Source organism: Maylandia zebra, linkage group LG22 (assembly GCF_041146795.1).
Source record: "Maylandia zebra isolate NMK-2024a linkage group LG22, Mzebra_GT3a, whole genome shotgun sequence".
In the NCBI taxonomy this organism is placed as follows: Eukaryota; Metazoa; Chordata; class Actinopteri; order Cichliformes; family Cichlidae; genus Maylandia; species Maylandia zebra.
Genome location: NC_135187.1, coordinates 17,581,329 through 17,603,760, shown reverse-complemented (window position 1 = coordinate 17,603,760; position 22,432 = coordinate 17,581,329). Strand labels below are relative to the sequence as shown.

The following is a 22,432-nucleotide window of genomic DNA, read 5'->3' as shown; positions in this document are numbered from 1 at the left end:
CGGGGGGACCTGGTGAATGACCTGCAGAGAGCTGGGACCAAAGTAACAAAGGTCACCATCAGTAACACACTACAACGGCAGGGAATCAAATCCCGCAGTGCCAGACGTGTTCCGCTGCTGAAGCCAGTGCATGTCCAGGCCCGTCTGAAGTTTGCCAGAGAGCACATGGATGATACAGCAGAGGATTGGGAGAATGTCATGTGGTCAGATGAAACCAAAGTAGAACTTTTTGGTATAAACTCAACTCGTCGTGTTTGGAGGAAGAAGAATACTGAGTTGCATCCCAAGAACACCATACCTACTGTGAAGCATGGGGGTGGAAACATCATGCTATGGGGCTGTTTTTCTGCCAAGGGGACAGGACGACTGATCCGTGTTAAGGACAGAATGAATGGGGCCATGTATCGTGAGATTTTGAGCCAGAACCTCCTTCCATCAGTGAGAACTTTGAAGATGAAACGAGGCTGGGTCTTCCAACATGACAATGATCCAAAACACACCGCCCGGGCAACAAAGGAGTGGCTCTGTAAGAAGCATTTGAAAGTCCTGGAGTGGCCTAGCCAGTCTCCAGACCTCAACCCCGTAGAAAATCTGTGGCGGGAGTTGAAAGTCCGTGTTGCTCGGCGACAGCCCCAAAACATCACTGCGCTCGAGAAGATCTGCATGGAGGAATGGGCCAAAATACCAGCTACTGTGTGTGCAAACCTGGTAAAGACCTATAGTAAACGTTTGACCTCTGTTATTGCCAACAAAGGTTATGTTACAAAGTATTGAGTTGTATTTTTGTTATTGACCAAATACTTATTTTCCACCCTAATTTACGAATAAATTCTTTACAAATCCTACCATGTGGATTCATGGATTTTTTTTTCACATTCTGTCTCTCACAGTTGAAGTGTACCTCTGGTGCAAATTACTGACCTCTGTCATCATTTTAAGTGGGGGAACTTGCACAATCGGTGGCTGACTAAATACTTTTTTGCCCCACTGTGTGTGTGTGTGTGTGTGTGAATATATATATATATATATATATATATATATATATATATATGACAGCAATATCAGGAAGAAGGAACACGAGAAGCTGGAGAAATACCAAGGGCTCAGAGAAGAGCTCGAGAGGATGTGGAGGGTGAAGGTAATGGTGGTCCCCGTGGTAATCGGAGCACTAGGTGCGGTGACTCCCAAGCTAGGCGAGTGGCTCCAGCAGATCCCGGGAACAACATCGGAGATCTCTGTCCAGAAGAGCGCAGTCCTGGGAACAGCTAAGATACTGCGCAGGACCCTCAAGCTCCCAGGCCTCTGGTAGAGGACCCGAGCTTGAAGGATAAACCGCCCGCAGGGGCGTGCTGGGTGTTTTTGTTTTTTTTTATATATATATATATTAGGGGTGCAACGATATTCGTATCGATATTGAACCGTTCGATACAGTGCTTTCGGTTCGGTACGCATATGTATCGAACAATACAAAATTTGTAATTTATTTTATCAACTTTCCTTCTGACTATGCTGTCTGTGTTGAGCGCTCAGTGAATCTGCGTTTGACTACTCCGCCTGAACGCAGATTCACTGAGCGCTCAACACAGACAGCATCGTCAGAAGGAAGAGCGCAGGGCAAGCTAGCGAGACAGAAGTTAAGCTCTCCTTACAACATGGACCTCCCCCACCCTCATTCAGATCTGGCGTTTGGAATTATTTTGGTTTTCATGTGACATATGACCCTGAAGGTAAGCAGTCATGGACTAAAGTAAAACAGTATGTTGGATGTGCCACGCAATGCTTAATTACATGGGTGGGAACTAGTGTGTTAGCGCAGTTAGCTCGTTAACGTGTTGGCCGTCTAGCCCCATGCACGGGCGATCGGCGGTAGCTCGTTAACGGAGATTTGCCGTGTTGTGGCATTAAGGTCATTTCAACGAGATTAACCTGAAAGCACTAGTGGGAACACAACGAATATGACTGCACATTTACGCCGACATCATCGTAGTGCAAAGACAAGTGGAAGCAGAAAAAAAACAAGCAAGCATGCTACTAACTTTAGCCGAGTCATTTAGACAGCTGTTTAATATGCTGCTGAGAATATAGCCCAGAAGAAGCGGATAGTATAGCTTTTATTTTGGAAAGAGCCATTTCTCTGTAATAAACTCTCTTTTCCAAAGATGAGTGATTCCTCAATCAGATACAGGGCTCGCAATATCGCTAGCCCAACGTCCTGGAGCTAGCGATTTTTTTCAGTCGGGGTACCAAAATCTATCTCTTCCCTGCCCGTCGGGCTATTGTAGGAAGGAAAAATATGTCAATGCTTTTGCATTCTTTCAGAAATGTAGCTGGTAATTATGTCATTGGCATCGGTGAGCCACTGTCAATATGTGACATATTGAAATCGCGTTTAAATTTGTGCTTGTTTTTTTGCTTTCACTTTGCAATCGCGCGAACTGTGTATAGAGAGCGACAGCACTGATCTGTGAGTGATGATAATTTGTGCACCAATTCCTCTGACATCGTCTTATTAATCGTTAGCTTACTATGCAAACATGACAAGTGAAATCTCCCGCAGCTTAAACATGTGAAAGGTTGATCGCGCAGAGAATCGCTGAGCTTATGTGAGTACGTGTGTAAAAGCAGCAGGATTTATATTTGACTACGATGACCTGGATGACTGAGAACCTTCACAGACAGATATATATTTTAGTTCTGCTGAGCCAAATAAGACAGCTCAGGGTGAAGAAGTGACAGCCAAAGAAAAGCTTACCACAAAACGGAGAAGTTATGACAAATCAGACTATAAGGCAAAAAGAAAGTGCAGCTTTATGGTTTCATGGACAAAAGAATTTCTGTGGCTGCAATATGACGAGCTAAATAACCAGGGCTGCACATAAGTGGTCCGCAGGTGCGCATTCGCTGTCAAAATAAAAAAACACGCACAAGGGTTAGGGTTAAATTTAAAAACTGTACTTTTGAGTTAAAATATATATTTATAATTTTAATAAATGACAAATTAAAAAGGCATGAACATTTTTTTGTATCGAAAAAATATCGAACCGTGACACCAAAGTATCGAACCGAACCGAACCGTGAATTTTGTGTATCGTTGCACCCCTAATATATATATAATATTCTGTAACTCTGTAACTTCTGTCGGTGCTGTGCTTTTTTGGAAATCGAATTTCCCAGAGGAACCCACCCGAGGGATTAATAAAGTTCTATCTAATCTAAATAAAGTCTGTGCTGCGGATTTTATGAGCAGACAAGAAATGTGTAATCTAATAATGAAATTCCAAGTCTTACATTCAAACAAGTGTGCATAGATGAAATTCTACAAATCCAATGAAATAAAGAGCAGGAGAGCTACAGCTAAAGAGTAACCGTCGTTCCTAATAAGCTGACAACCATTTGAACTGCTACATGAATTTTTTGGCTTCTTCTAATAAATCTAAGTTACAACTTTTGCCAGTTTGCAGGTCTGAAGACAACTGAGGTCAGTGTTGTGTCACAATCTTCCCAGGAATGGACGTCCCAGCAAATTCACACCAAGGTCAGACTCTCCACTGTTTAGAAAAAAACTGCAGAAAACCCAAGAGCTGCATCTCAGACTTTGCAGGCCTCAGTCTTTGGGCTTGTTCTGCAGTCAGGGGACTTGAGCACCTTGCAGTCATTGACTCAACCGTGAACACCTCTGTATACCACAGTGAGGACGAGAGCTAAAACTGAGTCATGCAGCTGGAGAATGATCCCAACACAACAGCACATCTACGACAGAATGAGTGAAAACGAAGGTGTAGCAATGGTCCAGTCAAAGTCCACGGATCTTAAGAGGGCTGTGGATAATAGAATACCTGCAAACCTCAATGAACTAAAGCAATGCTGGAAAGAAGAGAGACAGAGCCAAGAGAAAGTCATGCAGGAAAAATCTTTACAAGTTACTGCTGCTAAAGGTGGTTCTACAAGCTTCTGAACCATAGAGTGTACTTAGTTTTTCACTGGATTCTATGCGGTCCTGGGAAAATCTTCTTTTCTTTCACACGACACTACAAAGAGAAGCTGATGTGAACAGTGAGTGGTCAGGAAAATGCCGAGCAAACAGTTTCTTTTTCTTAACACATTCACACCAAATGACAGATGTGATAGTAAGACGAATACTCAAGCAAGGTGTGGTTGCAAATTGTTGACACTCAGCCGCATACAAGAAAACAAGTTACATGTAGGGTTGCCAACTCCCTGAAAAATAAATAAGGGACACCTCGTGGCCAGGGCCGGGCAACCCAGTTGTCTTCACCCTTCCCAGTGTGGTAGCTCTTTTTTTGTGTGTGTGAAATTATTTTTTAACCATTTGACTTGAATTTGATTTAAGCAGATGCATATTCTTTGTGATATGACCATATGGGAAACAAATGATCATTTAGCCATTTATTTTTAGCTCAAAATGACAACATTAACACAGTAAAACAGGTCTCTTTCTTAAACAGAAGCCTGTCATGCTTAACTTTTGAGAATATAAGTAAATCTTTCTTTAAAAGAACTCTGTCCTGCTTAACTTAAAATTATATAAATTAATAGAAAGCAATAGAACGAAAAATATTCTTGTAACAGTGCACATATAGTGCATTTAGTACAATTGGCTTCAGTTGAGGTATTATTTCAGCTTTTCTAATGCTAATCAGCTGCTCCTGTTTGTAAACCCGCTTGTTCCCATGATTACGCACCTTAACTCATCATCATTATTCATCTATGTATTACTTTTATGTATTATTCATCTATTTGTTGTAATCATCCATCCTTGCAGTTGTTTATTACACAAAATAAATGATATTATCACACTTCTGGCCACATAGCGCTGATATTCACCGCACATGCCCATATTAACCTTAACCAGAGGGTTTAAACAACAAACCAGTGTTTACATACCATATCTGCTTCTGCCGTGGCCTGGTGGACAAAAAATTGGTTAAGGGTTCCCCGAGCTTTCACGCCCCTCATGTTCTTCTTGTGCCCACCACTAGAAGCATGCCTATGGAAAAAGTGCGCCGGCACACAGTGCAGTGCGCTTTATAGGTGTTATCGTGCACTTTCCCAGCCAGGTGTTTTCCTTTTCCCAGTCCTCCCTGTACTTTTGCAGCCTTTTTTCTTTTCTTTCTCTGAGGGGAACAAACATTGCTGCTCTAACGCTGGGCTTACACTGTGCGGTTTTTGGCCCATTTTGAGCCGATTTTTGAGTCGTGCGACCGATTTGGTGATCGGCCCGATTTTGGCCTTCATCGTGCATCGTGTAGTATACGTGGGGTAACGAGAAGTGATTAACACCTCACGACCAGCTCCCGATCATCAATCGCTCGTGAGGGTGTCACCACAGCCGCTCACACTGCTCATGCGCAAACACGTAAACATCGGCGAAAAAGACGGCGCAGCACGGCTGTGCAGCGTGTGATCTGGACACAAGTGATGGAGGCACTTGTAGAACTTTGGAAAGCTCATCCGAGCCTTTTCGATGTGGCATCACAAAATTATCACGACCACAACAACCGTGAAAATAGTTGGATTTACACTGCTGCTCAATCACAGCTGCCTGATCATGTTTTTCATTAGCAATTTAGCAAAGTTGATGGTGGTGTGTCTGTGTGAGTGAAAGACAGAGAGAGCGAGCGACAGATTTTCTGTTATAACCTTCATGTTATGTTGGCACAGTGTGAGCACTCAGGTCGCATCAGAGCATCGGGCGGTATAGTGTGAGACCCTGCATCGTGACCTGCAAACTTCTAACCCTGCGAGTCAATCGTGCAGTTTGAGCAGGAGCTGAATAACGTGACTGAAAAAAATCGCACAGTGTCTGCCCAGCTTTAGGTGTACTGTCATCCGAGACTTGCACCGCAGTGTCGGCGTTTGTTTCCCTGTTGGCCATGCTTGTTGTTGTGGTCATCTGTTGTCTTCCGGTATTTTCTCCGCAAGCGACCTTTCCTCGACCAATGAGATAATCTGAATTGTCATACTCGAATTGTCATAAGTGTGCTGTCAGCTCATTGGTCACAAAGCAGGAGAGGGGCTGGGAATTATGTTTTCAAACAAAGCGTTAATTCCATTAACATTTATAGACTACTTTTGATTCTCACTGTATTACGGGACAAAGTGCGTCCCTTATTAGCTCAATACGGGACGTGTACTTTTGTTTCGAAATACGGGACGATTCCGTTTTTTAAGGGACGGTTGGCAACCCTAGTTACATGACATTACGTATGGGAAAACGGTAGCTGTACAAGGCTTTATCAGGGCTGCTACTATAAAGTTAGTAACCAGACAAAACAACAAGGCAGTTTTGATTTACACTTTTACACTTCTACACACAATCATTAGCTTCATGTAAACATATTTATTAAAAATACGTTAGCGTGCTTTGAGGCATGCATTAACAGTTCACTTTTGTCCAGCCATTGCTGTTACATTATTTCATCTTGTATTTCTTTCTCTGTTTTTTTAAATATCCATTTTGTTTCTGAGCTCATGACAAGTGGACTGTACCAAGTGTAGAAAATCATGGGGGCCACCTGGAATCGGTTACCTTAAGTATATTGTGTAGTTTATTTGGCAGTGTTAAGTTAAAGTAACTGTTAGGCTACTTGTTTGTTTTTTTTTTTTGTGGTATTAGTTAAGTTGTGTTGGTTTCTGCCGTGTGTCTCTGTGCCATTGACAGATATTGTCTTAGATAGTTGTAAGTCTTTTATTTACTTAATTTGATTTATTTTATTTTTTAACAGGGTTAATGATCATTAATAAACTTTGCTGGAAATGCACCAGAGTTAGCGGTTGGATAATTTTCATCCATAGTCACTGGCTAGATCTTGAAAATAACCTAAAACAAAACAATTTAGTGAATAATGCCAACATTATAAAAACATATAAATGGGAAAAAAAGAGGAAACAGACGTAATGAAGATGGCAAATAGGGGAATAAAACCAACTCGGCGCAGACAAAATTGATCAATCAACCATGTAACCATTATTAATTAATAGCTAGGCTCGAGTGGCCTTTGTTTGTTTGACCTCTTTTACCTGCCCAGAACTTCATTGTTTGACTCTTTTGGAGCTTGATCAGCCATTTCTGTGAAAAACACCAGCTTATTGTATTTCAAAGCTTGTGTCCCAACCTTGTCTCGTACCAGCTGAGCCTCTTGATGATAAGCCTCCAGTTCACTGTTTGCTAAATCTATAAAACTTTGGGCTTTGAGATGTCACATGCAAATGAAGCATTCAAAACACTGGGAAATATCTTTGCCACTCAAAATAATTATTTACATTCCACCCACATTGACTGCACATAAATCAACACTGTTCAGTAAGTGTAAGCAACGTAATCACTTAAAATGATGAGAGTTTCTCACTGAGAAGGCTCTTCTTCACTTATTTTGATGACTGCACAAGCAAAGAGGCACGGTGGTAACGATTAATCGACAGGGTTTTGGCGCTTGTGCGAGCTCAACGTTACGAGGCCTCTTGTGGCCAGACGTCTAGGGAAGCAGTGCGTTGATAAGACGGCAACTTTATTGATTCAAGTTTTTAAAAGGCCTTTGAAATCGAGCGTCTAGACGATCTGGCCTTGTGGATGCTCATGTTCAATTACACTGTAAGAGCAGAGCAGTCAGTTAACTTTGGAGGCAAAAATGAAACGGCGAGAGAGATTACAGAGGAGATGAGGTCTGCTTTCTTTTTTAAAAGTTTGCATCACAGTAAAAAATTTACTCACTCGTTATTGAATTAGACGACCGCTGTGAGCGTCTTGTTCTCTTGATCGCATTGAGAATTTTAAACCTGTTCCACTTGCAAGTGAAATCAAAGTGGTTCACATGAGAGAGTATAATTAGAAAGAACCGATTAAGGAAACTTCAGGGAAATCCAATCCTAGTATGTACAATGCAGGATGACACTTTTATTATAGGAAGAAGACAACATTTGGAAAACATGCTCATTCCCTTTCAGAGAGACTAAGAGAAGATCAGCACCCCTCTCATTACCCTGACTCTGTTAACAAAATTCACCACTGCTAATGCTTTATTACTACATTATAACTTGCTTGTTCAATCTATACAAAAAAATTAAAGGAAAAAAACAAATATAGAGTGTAAACTTCTGTTTTTGATGAAGAAATACTTCAGAAAATCCTCCCCGTACAAAAGATTTTGGTATCACAGTGGTAATAATGTCAGTCCTGGATACAAAGTGGGGCTTATGTATGTCACCAAATGTGCCATCTACACTATTTTTCTCATAACAATGAAACAACCTAAAACCTCTGTTTTTCTATCAACAGACTGATGGTGAAAATAACACTGAATGTGTACACATGGAAAATGCCTGCGCTCCGAGGCGTCTGAGAGACGTGTGAAAAAGCAGCTCTAACCTCAATATACACATGCTAAAGATTGTGGTCAGAGGCTGAAGGCACAGAAGGAGTATTGATCAATGAACGTGACTCGCTGTAATCAATGCCTGTTGGGAGACAGTGCATTGACAGATGTCTCCTGTCCTACTGCTCCACTTTGTCCTCTAACGAGATTTGGAAAAATCTAAATCCAGATCTTGATCTTTAGATATTTGCTTTCAGTAATGACTTGAAGGGAAAAAAGTCTTTTTCGAGGGAAAAATATAGCTTGTTTCGTTGTTTTGTCTGACCATCAAATTACAATCTGAAGAATTTATAAATCAGGAAGCATTCAAGCATTCAAATCCACACACTGGAAAAGCTCGGCGTGTTATATTTTAAGATACTCTGTATCAGAATGGTATTAACTAGCTAGCTTTATAGGTACTGATGGGTGGAGACTTGTCGGCTGTTTCTCCTTGCCTCCAGACTTCATGCTTGATTTCCCCACTCTGTGCCGAGCATGGCATCTTCCTCTCATCTACTAGTAAAAAATGAACAAACACATGCACCCACCGGCCACTTTATTAGGTACTTGTTGAACAAAGTATCCAATCAGCCAATCACATGGCAGCAAGTCAGTGAAGTTAAGCACGCACACATGGTCAAGATGATCTGGTGAACTTCAAACTGGGCATCAGAATGGGGAAGAGCATTGATTTAAGTGACTCTGAACGCAGCATGGTTGTTGGTTATTTTGATTATTTCAGAAACTGCTGATTTACTGAGATTTTCTCGCACATCCACCTCTAGAGTTTACAGGGAATGGCCTGAAAAGGAGAGAAGCAGTTCTCTGGGTGAAAATGCCTCAAAATGCTTTAAGCTGATAGGAAAGGAAAGTAACAACCAGCCTCTTCTCACAATTGCGCTATGAAGAAGAGCATTTATGAGGAGCAGGTGGTCTACAGCAGCACAAGCCCACACCGGGTGTCCCTCCATTCAGATAAGAATAGTAAACTGAGGCTACGATTCGCACAGGCTCACCAAAATTAGACACCAGAAGTTGGAAGAAAATTGAGTCTCAGTTTCTTTTCAGAATTTGGCCTTGAAGAATTGAAAGAGTATTAGCAGGGTCTAACTAAAGAAAGTGTCCAGTAAGCGTATCTCCCATGCATTCTTTTCACTCGACTGATCATGCTGTTAATGCCGCTCTTCTTAGCAAGGCTGCTGTATTAAAAAAAAATACTTTTTTTTAAAATCTGGGCCAAAGTCTAATGTGCAATCATCTAAGTTTAAGAGGAATTTCTCGACGCCCTCAGATGCCGCCATCACAATAAATCAAAAGGACATTCTGCTCTATTTTTCGCCTCCCAGTCTTTCTCCCGCTCACTTGTGTCGCCAAACGTGGCTCGTCACACTGTCAGTTTTTCTCTCTGTTCCTGCGACACAGTCATACTGTCAAACACGCACAAAAGCAAAAAATCATGCACCCGGGCAGATAGACAGGGTGTAAGGGGAGTGCCACAGATTTGTCAGCTGCCTCTTTCAAGCTCATCCATTATCCAGCTGACTCCACTCTGACCCCAGAGTTAGTGGCCATGTACTGTAGGGACCTGTCCCCATATCACTCACCTGTGCATGCGCACGTGTGAACCTGTGTGTATGTGCTTTTGTGTGATTGCATCCCTTGCCCGGTCAATTATTAAAGCGACTGCTGAGCAGGAGGAGAGTGCCTCAGACATATTAGAAAGAAAAAAAGAAAGTGCTTGTATTTTGTTTGTTTGTTTTGGGGACAGAAAGTTGAATCTTTTTAGAAAAAAAGGTCTTATACAGAAGAAGAAATTACGATAAAGGTGAAAGTGAAATTAAATAATACAATCAACATGATTGTGTGCAGAAAGCCAGGGGCTCAAAGGGTGAAGCAGCAACTCGGAATCTGTGTAATAATAAGAAAAACATTCTGTGCCCCTCTAAATTTGCAGTTTCATCTACAAAGGCAGCAGTCTAATAATAAGTTCTAGGTCCAGAACTAAGAGCCAATTATTTTTTCATACAGATGGAGCTTGGCTGTAAGACACACACACACACACACACACATCGCGCTCACGGATCTCATTGTTCTGCGCCTCTCTTTCAAGCTTTATTTATGTTTTATCAAAGGCAAAGTGTAACGTTACTGCTGATCTGGTGCAATGCTGACAGCCACGGTGTGAGCATGAGACATTTAGGTGTATCAGAGTTTCTCCTTTCCAATTAAGACTGCGGGGTTTTTATACACATCACAATGAGACACTTTTAGATTACTTCCCAAATTCTGCCTCCCCGAGACAGCCAGACTCAGTTGGTTGCTGTTAATACACAGATTAGGGAACTCTCTTTGCATCCTAATCCTCCCTGCTTTCCTTCTCCCTTGTTGCGGAATAGGGAAGGTGAGTGAGAGCAGGTTAGCCGATAGCAGGCTTTCACTGTAGGATTACACTTGCAAGGGCGACTTTAAGTCTGTGTAATTTGGATGCTGGGGAGGTGGTGAGAAAATGACGGCACTTTAGCGAGATTTGAAAGGTTACGCACCGATTTAGAAGACGCCGAATCATGATTTCAGTTTCCTCAGATTCTGAATTTAGTGAAGATATCATAAGATGCATAAATGGTGTTGCTGTAGAACAACAAAGCGGGAGAAATGCCGAAGCAGCTAAATATATTGATGCATGTGTATTTTTTAGTTCACCTTTTGCCTTCAGAGCTTCCTTAATTCTTCACGGCACAGAATCAACAAGGAACTGGAGATTTTGGTCTATATTAACATGATAGCATCACACAGTTGCTGCCGATATGTGGGAAGCACATGCATGATGGGAATCTCCTGTTGCACTAATTCCCAAAGGTTCTCTATTTGACTGGGAACTGGTGATTGTGGAGGACATTTGAGCACAGTGGGTTCTCAAATGTTATGTGAATGGTCAAGAAACCAGTTTGAGATTTGAGGCAGCAGGATGAGCAGCATTACTCTGATAGGCTATGATCTTACTAAGTGTTATGTCCTTGTCCTCCTGTGCCTGTTACTTTCACTTTCTCTCCTGTGTGTGTGTCTGTGGTTGTATCTACTGTGGCAGTGTGCTCTGGCTCCTCAGTCAGTTTAAAAAAAAGAAAAAGCTGTCTTTGATTTGGACTTACCTATGTCTCTTTGGAGAAGATGCTTGTGGATTTGTGGGGAAACACCAGTGTGGAAAAGGGAAAACTGTGGAAGACAGCAAACCTGCGGGGAGAAAGAAACCGTTGAAGGAAAATGATTTTGGAACAGGCTCTGTTTATTCGCCTGCCTGCCCCTTTGCTCCCTGCTTAGATTATGACATTTTAGTCTTGATTGACTGAGAAACATCAGTGAACAAAATAAATCTGAGCTTTTAATTTTAATGTCTGCATTTGAGTCCAGATCAAATCTGGTTAATGACACTAAAGGGCCAAAAGTGCACCATAAAAATATCCTCTGCATCGTTACACCACAAGCAGCAGTCTGAGCTGGATGGATCCATGCTTTCATGTTGTTCACTTCATGCTGTTCTGACCTCACCGTCTGAATGTCACGGCAGAAACTGAGACTCATCAGACCAGGCAGACCAGACCAATCTTCTGGTGTCCAATTTTGGTGCACACTACCGCCTCAGTTTCCACGTGTGTGAATTTAGAGACGCTCTTCTGCATACCTCGGTTGTAACAAGTGGTTGTGTGAGTTGCTGCTGCCTTCCTCTCAACTCAAAGAAGTCAGCCCACTCTCCACTGACCTGTGCCAACAACAACAAGAGATTTTCACCCAATAATCACCCTCTAGCCTCATTCTGATGCTCAGTTTGACCTGGAACATTTTGTCTTGCTCATGTCTACATACCTAAATACGCCTACATGACCATCTTTACCCATGAGGTGAGATCTTGCATGGAGCTCTGAATAATCGCACCAAAAGTTGTCACATTGTCAACAAGCTTCTTGCTGATGGTCTTTTAGCCCAGTCAAGCTTAATGTCCTTTAACAGCTCTTTGGTCCTCTCCATGGTGGTGGAGAGGTTGGAGTGGAAGGAATCCATAATGTGGACAAGCCTGCTTTATACATGTAATGAGTTTAGATATGGAGTATCTGTAATTGACTGATAGTCAGTCTGTGGGAGCCAGAAATCTGGCAGTGTTATAGTGGATCAAATACTTTTTTCACTCAATGACAAAACATTTATGTCATGTGTTGTTTCTGGATTTGTTTAAAAGGTGTTTATTTTGTGTAATTACAAGCAAAGCTGTGGATAATTCTGCATTTATGCAACTGTATGCTGCAGTATGTGACATGATAGCATGTAGGGAAACGCTGTAAACCAATAACCACTTCCACATTTGAACAATGGGGGGAGCTGTGAGTAGCTATGAAACACACCACCTCCCCTCTGCGCACAGAGAGGGGACTTGGACAGAGCGCAGCCTTGAAATCTGAAGTGACAGCTGCTTTCAGAGCATACAGGAGGAGCGCTGCTGTTCTGCTAAAAAAAAGTCTGTATTGGTTTGTTGCAGAGAATGTGATGAGCTGACGCGATGATGCAGAAGTCCACATATACAAATGAAGAAAATGCAATGCCACGATTCCTGGAGAGCTCCAGCCCATAATAGGTGATTGTAGTGTGTAGAGTAGCATGCACTTCAGGCACGCTGCTTCTCTGTCACTCTCCGCTGTCCAAAAAAAGAAATGTCCATGACCATTAAAATCTTTGAAAATCGCTGTAAAGCTGCCTTCAAAGACTGGTGATGATTAATTATATATATCTCCCTTGGTCCCTGCTTTAAGCTCAGTGTGTTATTTATTTATCTGCCAGATAAACTGTCAAATCCCTTATTTGTGCATACTTCTGTCTGTTAAGTGGATGTCTCTAATTTGGAGCTGAAATGCGTTAAAGCTTTTCTTTCTGGAAAGAATAAAAACAAAAGTGTGTGTGTGTGTGTGGGGGGGGGGGGGGGGGGGGGGGGGGGGGAATTATTTTTATATATGACTCATTTACTATGCAGGTACTAAGGATGTCACTCTCCATGTTCAAGGTCTGTTTCCATACACGCCCCACCTGGCACACTTCATTGTACCCGAGTGTATACTGTTCATACCTCCTACAAAAAACACAGGTACATCTCTAGGGAGGAACCCAACCCTCGAAGAATCTGCTCCTCCCATGGGAGTAGTTTCTGTTTTATTCTTCAAGCACGCTATGGCCCTGCACTACACACACACTGCTATGGAGTCACGTTGTGCTCTGAACGGTGCAAACCAATGTCAATATCAAACAGAGGGCTGCTGAACTGTCTGCAGAAGACGTTTAGCATCCTATATGTAAAGATTAGATCGGCGCGTTGTAAGAGTGAGTAGGTGTGAACCTGTGAGTGCATGCAGAGAACAAGAAGGTGCAAGTACATGCTTGCGTATGTGCAGGCCCGTGAGCTCGAGAGACACTGAGGAAGTATTTTTATTAAACTGGTGATCTATTTTGAAACGTGTGGTCAACTTACTGCTTCCGCTTGACTCTGGCCTTACACATTTGTTATTATAGGAAGTTCTATTTTAGCAACACGGCGTGAAACTGAAACTACGAGGTGCATTATGGGTGGTAGGTTAGCACAAAAGTACGCAGACATCTGGCTGATGTAGTAATGACAACAATCAGTCAAATCTCAACGTATTTAAATCTCCTTTATGTCTCAAAGTTGCAGATCACTTCCACAGTTTTGATGGCCTTCTGCATGTTAGTGCACTATTTCCTTTACTACTTGGACTACAAGGGCTTCCAGGATCAAATGGCACACATGTGGTCTGGATATTAAATGTTTGTTGTTGTTTTTTATTTAAATGAAGCTCTTCATTCTCTGCGTACACTTGCTTGTACACCGCATCTCTTCATGAATGTAATGCTAGCCCTCTAGCACACAGGGCAACCTACCTCTCTGTCTCTTTGTTTGGGATGCATGTGACAAGAGCACAATAGAGTGCTGGACAATAGGCCACTTATTGAGTGACTCGCAGGGAGTGGGACAGATCCCTGATCGTCTGTCACTCTGCAGCCTTGTGCACCCTTCGGCTCTCGAGCAGTGTCAGGTTGCATTCTCCTCTGACGAAGAGGCAAAGGCACTTGTTGTCACATTGGAAATCTGGGAGAGGTCACGGAGGTCAAGATCATAAAAACACAAAAAAGAGGAGAAGGGGTTAAGCGGGTGTTTATTTCTTTCATCTTGATAGCTTATTTCAGTGGCACAGCTTAGTTTTTGTGCTTATTTGACACATGCTTTACGCATGATTATAACTGATAATAATTAACTAGAGCGAATTGAATTTAGCCCCCTTAAAGTGAATTAGAGTTAATCAGGACACGAGTGCATAAACATCTTTCATAAGCATGTTTTCTAGCATCACTCCATCGTTGTGTTTATGTTTGTAGCTATGCGTGTGTATGTGAAAACAGTCGCTGTCGGCAGCTGAGATGTTCCATCATGTCACTGTCAGCTGACTGTCAGTGACTGCCTTCAGCCGAACAGATCCTGAACTCTCTGGCTTTAAAAAAAAACAAACATACCATGACCTTCTTCTCTTCTGAGAAAAAGCAGAAGTTTCCCGGTGCAGTCAAATCCAAGGATGACATGTTTTTTTGCAGCAATTCAAGCTGAAAACAGGACGGACCTCGTAGCATAAACAATAAGAACAAATATCTGAAGTGAATCTAGATTTTTCGCTAAATTGCATCCAGGATCCACAGGCCTGCTGCGTGTTGTTATATTTATTCATTCAGACTCCTAATATGCCTTGTGGCTTGTGTTCAGATAATATTCATTAACTTTTATGTTGTCTTCTTCATTTATCACACTTTATGGACTTTGTTTTGCTGCTGTGACACTTTTGTTCCCCTGCATGGGCTAATAAAAAATATCATCTATTCAAATTAGTAACACTAGATTATATAATACACAGATGTACAAATATACTAACCAAAAGAAAAGGAAAAGTACACAATGTGTCGCATTATTATTACATATGTTTTACATAATACATATGATATTATTAGATTTAAATGGTTGAAGCAGTGACCTGCAGCCTTTTGATATTTTAGCCAGTGGAGGTGGATCTACTTTATGACTCGTTATGCCTCCCTGCTGGTGACAGCTATGCTACGAGGCATTCTGTTTTCTGGCTGTCCATCTGTCCATCCTCTCTATGTGAAGGCGGTGTCTCTGCACGTCTGGCACAGAAGTTCACATGCACTGAGGGATGAAAGGATTAGCTTTAGGTGGGAAAAGGTCAAGGCCACTACGACTTTGTAAAAATGTTTTTGGCTGGTGCTGTACAAAAGTTATGAGCCACATTAGATATTGGCTGCTTTTTTGCTTTTACTCATTTTCAGTCCTTGTACGCACTTAACACTGACCTATGAATTAAATGTTAATTTCTGTCTGTAGGCACTTTGTTACTAGCAGGCTGCTGGAAAAACACATAATTTGTTCCCATTTCTTTTGTTGAATCTATGAAAAACACCTAAGCTAACAAAGTGTGACAGACAGGAAACAGTATTTTTACATCTCGAAGAGCTATTTGCTGAAAATCTGGCATGTCTTGAAATGGTGTGCACTGCATCCTTGAAAAAAAATCTGAGGAAACTGGACAGGTGGAGGACAAAAGAAGAAGTGTCAGGCCTAAAAACAATTTACAGCAGATGAACAGTCTGTCCTTAAGGAATGGGCCCTTCAGCTGATCCATTTACTGTTCACTAAAGCCTCATCAGAAATGGTCTCTGTGGACGGGAGGCTGTCAAGGAGTCATTCTGAGAGAAGGGAAAGTGCCATCAGATTTTAATCCACCAAGCAATACCATTTGAAAACCAGCTGGTTGGCAACAGCTTCATTTCTCATCATGACAGTGATCCCAAACACACTGCCAATGCAATAAATACATACCTGGTTAGAAAAAACAAACAATGGAGCATGATCAGTCATGGATTTGGCCCTCAGAGCCCGGACCTCAACATTATTGAAGCAGTGTGGGATCATTTTGACACAGAAATATTGATTAATAGATCCCCCCTTTTTAAGCCTTAAGTATAAATGCCTCAGAATTTTACTTTTGTAATATAAACTCAATGTTGAGCTGTGCGGGGTTGTATTGCAGATAAAGTGTTTACACTGCTGAGAAGCCACTTTTTGAGTGAGGCTGAGTTAAACAGAAATAATAATACTAATATTAACCATTCTTCCTTTCACACAGCGCGCTTTTGCATTTGCTCCTGAAAACGCAGCCCAATCTCCACTGTGAGTAAAACAATCTTACCAATAAAGGAATACTGTGTATTCCCACACTCTGGCAATGTCAGTGAACCTCTCTTGTAGCTCTGTGACTGCTTTCTGTGCTCCGAGCTCTCATATTTTTGCATGAGTAGTTTACAAACTGCTCCAGATTTGAACTTCTCTCTCGCCCTCCCTCCCCCGCTCTCTCTCTCTCTCTCTGAAGGTGGGGGCAGAGAGCTATTAGCTGAGCGCTGCAGACATCATTAGGAGGGGAGACGCTTTCCACCGTCAGCGCCGGAGCAGAGCAGGGGAGCCCTGGCAACAAGGAGAGACACAAACTCAACAGCCCGCTACACCCCGCAGTAAGTCGCACAAAACTATTTCCACAGAGCCGGTTTCGCCAACCTGTCGCCGTTTTGACGTTGTCACTCTTCTCTTTTGGAGCTGGCTAAATTTAAAAAAATGGCTGGAAGAACTGGGAAGGGTGGCGCTGAAGCTCTGGTTTACTTCAAAGCCTTAGAAAATGTTTACTTCGCACTCTGACCTATTTTTAAGTGACCACACAATACGCGGCCACGAGGGCTGTGGGTGGGTATACTTGTCATTTGGAAACGTCCCATTTAAACAACGCAAAGTGTTGTTTAAATGGGACGAAAGAGGGGCGGAGGTTCGGCTGGATTCTGACCGAGCGAGGAGCGCGTCCGCCGGGTGAGTTGGGAGTCGGGCAGGCGCTGTACTTCCAGTAACTGCGCCACTCGACCTCGGCTCAAAACATTTCCTCTTTGCAGACTATTTCTTTGTCGGACATGTCCGAATAATGTCGCTTCGGGCCACATAGGTCTTCTTCTGAACTCTTTTCTTATTGACAGGGACTGTCAGGGGAAAGCGTTACATTTTTTTTAAATCTACGTTTCACTATCGCGGAAGTGTTTTCTCCACACGAAAGGAGGCGAACTACTAACCACAGTCCACATGATTTCTAGATAAAAAAAAAAAAGCGTAACCGCAGGTGTTTTGCATGTTTCGATTCTTAGGAAGCATTTATTGTTGCGCACGTAATACTACACAATGTTTTACGTTGCCAGCTGGTTGTAAAGGACATACGCTTTGTGATTGCAGGACTACCCGTGATGTCATTCATCCTAGCATGGACCATTATATAACGGGACTGTAGGGAAGCCTGTGATAGCAAGCTATTTTTACTCTGTTTACACCTCAGAGCAGGGTAGGCTATGCGTCCCAAGTGGTAGCCAATGCTTTCACTCACACTATAGTTTTTTAACGAGCATTCCTAATGGCAGCAGACTGATTGACAAAGTGAATGCTCAAGATTAAAAAAAGAAAAAGAAAGAAAAAAGCTGCGCTTCTTTCCACCAGCTGCATGCTTAAGTCTTCCTCTTTTCTGATGATATCTGTGCAATTTATAGGAAAAACACGAAAAAACAGAAGTGGGTTTGCATTACTTGTTGATTATGTCATTTTCATCTTTGAAGCCTGTCCTGTAGCCTTAAGCAGTGAATGACTGGACACCCCATAGAGCGCTTTCAACACAGAGATATCTCAGCAGACAGCTGTGATCGTGGTTAAACTTGCTTTCTATCTAAAAGGCTTGTTTTGCTACTTTTTAAACGTGTTACTGAAAGAAATAGAAAATATTGCAACACCAACAAATTTGAATCTGCAGCTTTCAGTAAAAACACACTTTCTGTTTTATTCCATGGTTCTTGTAATTCACTCACTTGCAGCCACTGTGTGTTAGCAAACACTTGCAGAGTGAACCTATAGAGTCAGTGCAGCCCGTCGGCTCCGGTGTTATTACTTACCTGTTTTATGGTGTTGGACATTTCTGTTAGTGCTGTCGCTAGTTCAAGAACTTCTGTCCTCCGTGGAGGATGCGAGCACAAACGTACGAGTGACCCATTAATTAAATTCCTTGCTTGCTTTGACTCATGCCTGTAAACACATGTTTCAGATTTTATCTGCACTGCCTGTGATTGTTGTTGTCCAAGTACTGAAAGAAATGTGATCTCGTGGTTGCCATAAATCCCATATACAAGCTTCCAACATTTGTGTCAGTGCAGTGAAACACACATTTAGAAACACCTTCATGTGGTACATGGTGTGGAAAAATATTCATAGATCAGTGTGAAGTTACTTTATAATTACTTTTATAGTTTAATAATAAATAATTTGGATTGCTTATTTATTCAGAAAGACAGCAGAAAAAGTGTGAAGAAAAAATAATGCACACTAGTTTGACTTTTGTCTCTTTTCTGTAAAAAAAATACATAATCGACACTGGCCAGCCATTTTTTAGGTACTGGTATTCGGTCAGACCCTTTCGAACACGCAGATCAATGCATTGAGTTGGTGGCATGTGATTGGCTGTTGTATTTGCACTTAACAACATGGCCATTAAGTCTTTATTAACCATACTGAAACTATTATGTATTTTTTATGTGTGACTGGTATTAAATACAGCAGGTTGGAGAAGAGAGGAAGGGGTCGCATCCAAGAGGTACTCGGGAAATACACAGCTCAGCTTCAAATCTTTAACAAGGGATGGATTCATGTATAATGATGGGAAGGATGTGGATAATGAAGTGAGTGGGATCCGGTGTTAGTCCCTGTGGGATGCCATGGAAAGGTCTTTTTAATTGAAATAAATTTCTCTGCTAGCGAGGTCAACTAGAGGCGTCCAGGAACTGTTCACGACTGAAGCTTTATAGATGTTAATCCACCGCGGTGCATTTTTAGCACGCAAATATCCACCGCTGTATGATGGCTGACAGCGTGCAGCGCGAGCAACTGGTTGCCTTTTGTCCCGTCCCCTGCACCTTCCACAGGCAGCAGCTTTGCCTGAACCGCTCAGAATGTTTCTGGTGGTAAGAATGCTTATGGACGGGTCTGTCTCCTGCTGTGTGCTACCTGTGAAAATGAGCAACTTCCGCCAGTGTGCTCACCTGATTCTCCAGACTCTGGTGTTCCGGTGTGAAAACAGCTTATGGCTGGAAGATAGATGCATTATGAATGCTTGAGCAGAAGGGAGGTGTTAATATAAAGGGAAGACGGGCAGATTTTTAGAAGGGAGGTAAGCAGAGGGTGTTGTAGTGATTTAGGTAGAGTGGCAGCGATTTGCCCAGTGCTAATCCAAGACTGTTACCATGAGATGCTGAAAAGTAAACTTAGATTTTGTTGTGCTAGTTACAGTTTGAATTTCAAAGAGTTTTAGATTGAGTTTGTTTGAGTTTCAGAATATTTTTTACCCACATTTCTCCAAAAAGCGTTGCCTTACTTGTAAGGAAAAGTATGAAGCAAAAGTCCAAACTGTTGTACAAGTCGTGCGGCTGTGAATCAGGCATGCTGCTTCAGCCGCTCTCCCGCCGCACGCACGCACGCACACATGCGCACACTTTACCACTGCTGCTATAGCCTTTGATTTGAGCCGCCACTCACTTTCAAATGGTAATGAGTGGCAATTAGAAGCCAATGTCCTAATCACAAGTCATTTAACTGAGCTTGGCTCATTTGCCATATGTGTGCACGGACTCACACCGTCAAACACACATGAATACACACATCTGCTAGATCACGCTAGAGTGTCGTCTTTGGAACTTGCGCTGTGTGTGTGTGTGCGCGTGTGTGTGGAAATGAGCGGGAGATTTTGTGTCAGTGTGTTTGTGTGTGTTTGTGAGAAAGACATAAAGAGAGATCATTTCCAGGTAATGATTGGGTGGAGATTTCACGCCTGAATGAACAAGTGACAGAAATGATTTAATACTCTGAGTGAATGATGGGTGGGAGGATCAAATAGATCGACAAATGTGCGAAACAGGTGTCTGCGTGTTTCTGTGTGTCTCTATTGAGCCATTATGTGGAACAAAATGCTTACTCTTTACATTGGGTTGCACAGAAAATTTGACAAGTTGCACTGATCCACTTGTAGTGCAAAAATGCCATAAATAAAGTGGGATTTGTCATAGAAATGTATTGTAAATTCTAATTGGCAGTATTTTTATGCCTAAAAAAGACAATAAAATTATCATATAAATTACATGTGATTTTTGAGACTACTTGAGGCTACAAAAAAAAGAAATTTGCAAATTTTTTAAAAATTGTGGCATGACTCTTGAGTTTCGATTTGAAATACGTTTCATGCCTTCACGTGGGAAAAGTGTTTCAACCTGAACCAAAATCCTTATCGGGCGCTTAGATCTACCCGTGTAGTTTGGTGCCTCAACCTAAAGAAGCAGTGAGTGAAAATGAAAGTTGAGTTTAAAATCTCACAGTAGAATATCTAAAAGCGAAACTAATGTGTGGTATTCCAACTTCAGTCTCATTTTGCCGAAAGTCTTGTGACTTGTGGTGCCGCTGCGTGCCTCCTAGTGTGGTTTTGTTGTTTACCGCTACAGTTTGCGCCCATGAAGACAAGTCAGTTAATAAACTGTTGTGACTATTGCGCGAACGGCTTCCGGGCAGTGCTGTTCCTGCAACTTTCTCCAGTTTGTCCCTGGGGATCCTCAGCTACTCCCGTGTCAAAGTTGAGCTTAATCTCTCCAGTGGGTCCTACGCTGACCTTTCCCACTTGGCTTTCTGGTAGTTCTCCATCATCAAGCATCCAAATCAGGTGCCAGAACTGCCTTACCAAGCCACAATGTTCAGAATAGTCACTAAACACCTTTATGTCTGTTGCTGTAACACAAAAAAATGTTATTTGCTGTGGGATAATGAAAACGATGCCGCATTCACACCAGACCGCAGTTGCGAGTTAATCTGTGGTTTTCTCCTTTTCTGCTAAAAGTTACCCGAGAAATTGACAGAAAGGAAACAGTGTTGGTCAGAAATGCAGGGGTATAATAAAGAAAAAAAAGCTCAGAAGTGTGGGATCGAATGAGGTGAGCCCGAAAAGAATGACAAAAAGCCAGTGAGGTGAGCTATGAGGGGGACCAACAAAATAAAGTGTGTGAGGAAAAATGGTTTTAAAAAGGTAGAGAGCAGTGGGTGGGGATGGGGGCAGATCAAGCGATCGAGCTGTCTTGTTGAACTGTGCGGTGTGCTCAGACCTTTTCAGCTTTTCCTTTTATCCTCCTCTATTCACGAGTGCGGCGAGTACACATGCACGCACTCGAGATAAAGGACACATTCACGTACAGTATGCTGCTATTAAGGGGATCAATGAACGTTTCCTTGTGCCAGAACACTTCACCATGTGTTATCATGTTTTTTTTATTGACTAGTGTACAGTCCTGTGTTCCTTAATCTGTCGTTTGTGCCCTTGAATCTGCAGGAAGAGTGAAAAACATGCCACTGTTTGCTTGCGCTATTTGCCAGTATTTGTCCCGATCATAGTTTAGTTTATTAGTGTACAGCTATCACGACATTAGAGGACCTAAGAAAGGATTGCTCTTGTTTGCCACTTTGCAGCATTCGTTGATCCTTGTGTGTGTGTGCTCAGACATTAGAGCCTTTGTGACCCTGTTTCTATGCTTACCGTCTTTATTTTGAAGTGGCTAATCAATACCAATCTTCTGAATGACCAAGATAGTCCCAGTGCCCGAATGAGCGAACGAGACAGACAGAGGAAGATAAATAGAGGGAGAGAGGACTAAAGCCATCCTACAAACTTGTGTTACGCTGTCGGGTCGATAAGCTGCTGTATGGCTCAATAACCATGTGAAACAGGGAAGCTGGCTTTGGGACTTACTTTGGCTTTTCGCTCTGTAATGGCTGCCAGTGGAGCTGACATGATATAGGGTCGTCTGTTTTCCAGGAAAACGGTGTAAAAGGCTGAAAT

General features: G+C 42.2%; 1 protein-coding gene and 1 long non-coding RNA gene across 3 annotated transcripts in view; both read left to right on the top strand.

Annotated features, from left to right (window-relative positions):
• The first annotated feature begins 1,584 nt into the window (after positions 1 to 1,584).
• LOC143414740 (uncharacterized) lies at positions 1,585 to 4,817 on the top strand. The gene is made up of 2 exons (XR_013095437.1): positions 1,585 to 1,727; positions 3,455 to 4,817. It is a non-coding gene; the product is annotated as an uncharacterized LOC143414740 (long non-coding RNA).
• Positions 4,818 to 16,797: 11,980 nt separating this feature from the next.
• Positions 16,798 to 22,432, top strand: part of atxn1a (ataxin 1a) — a 107,009-nt gene continuing 101,374 nt past the window's right edge. For both annotated transcript variants that reach the window (XM_004549199.6, XM_023155359.3), the window contains exon 1: positions 16,798 to 17,000. The gene's annotated coding sequence lies outside the window, so the exon portion shown is untranslated. The remainder of the gene's footprint in view (positions 17,001 to 22,432) is intronic.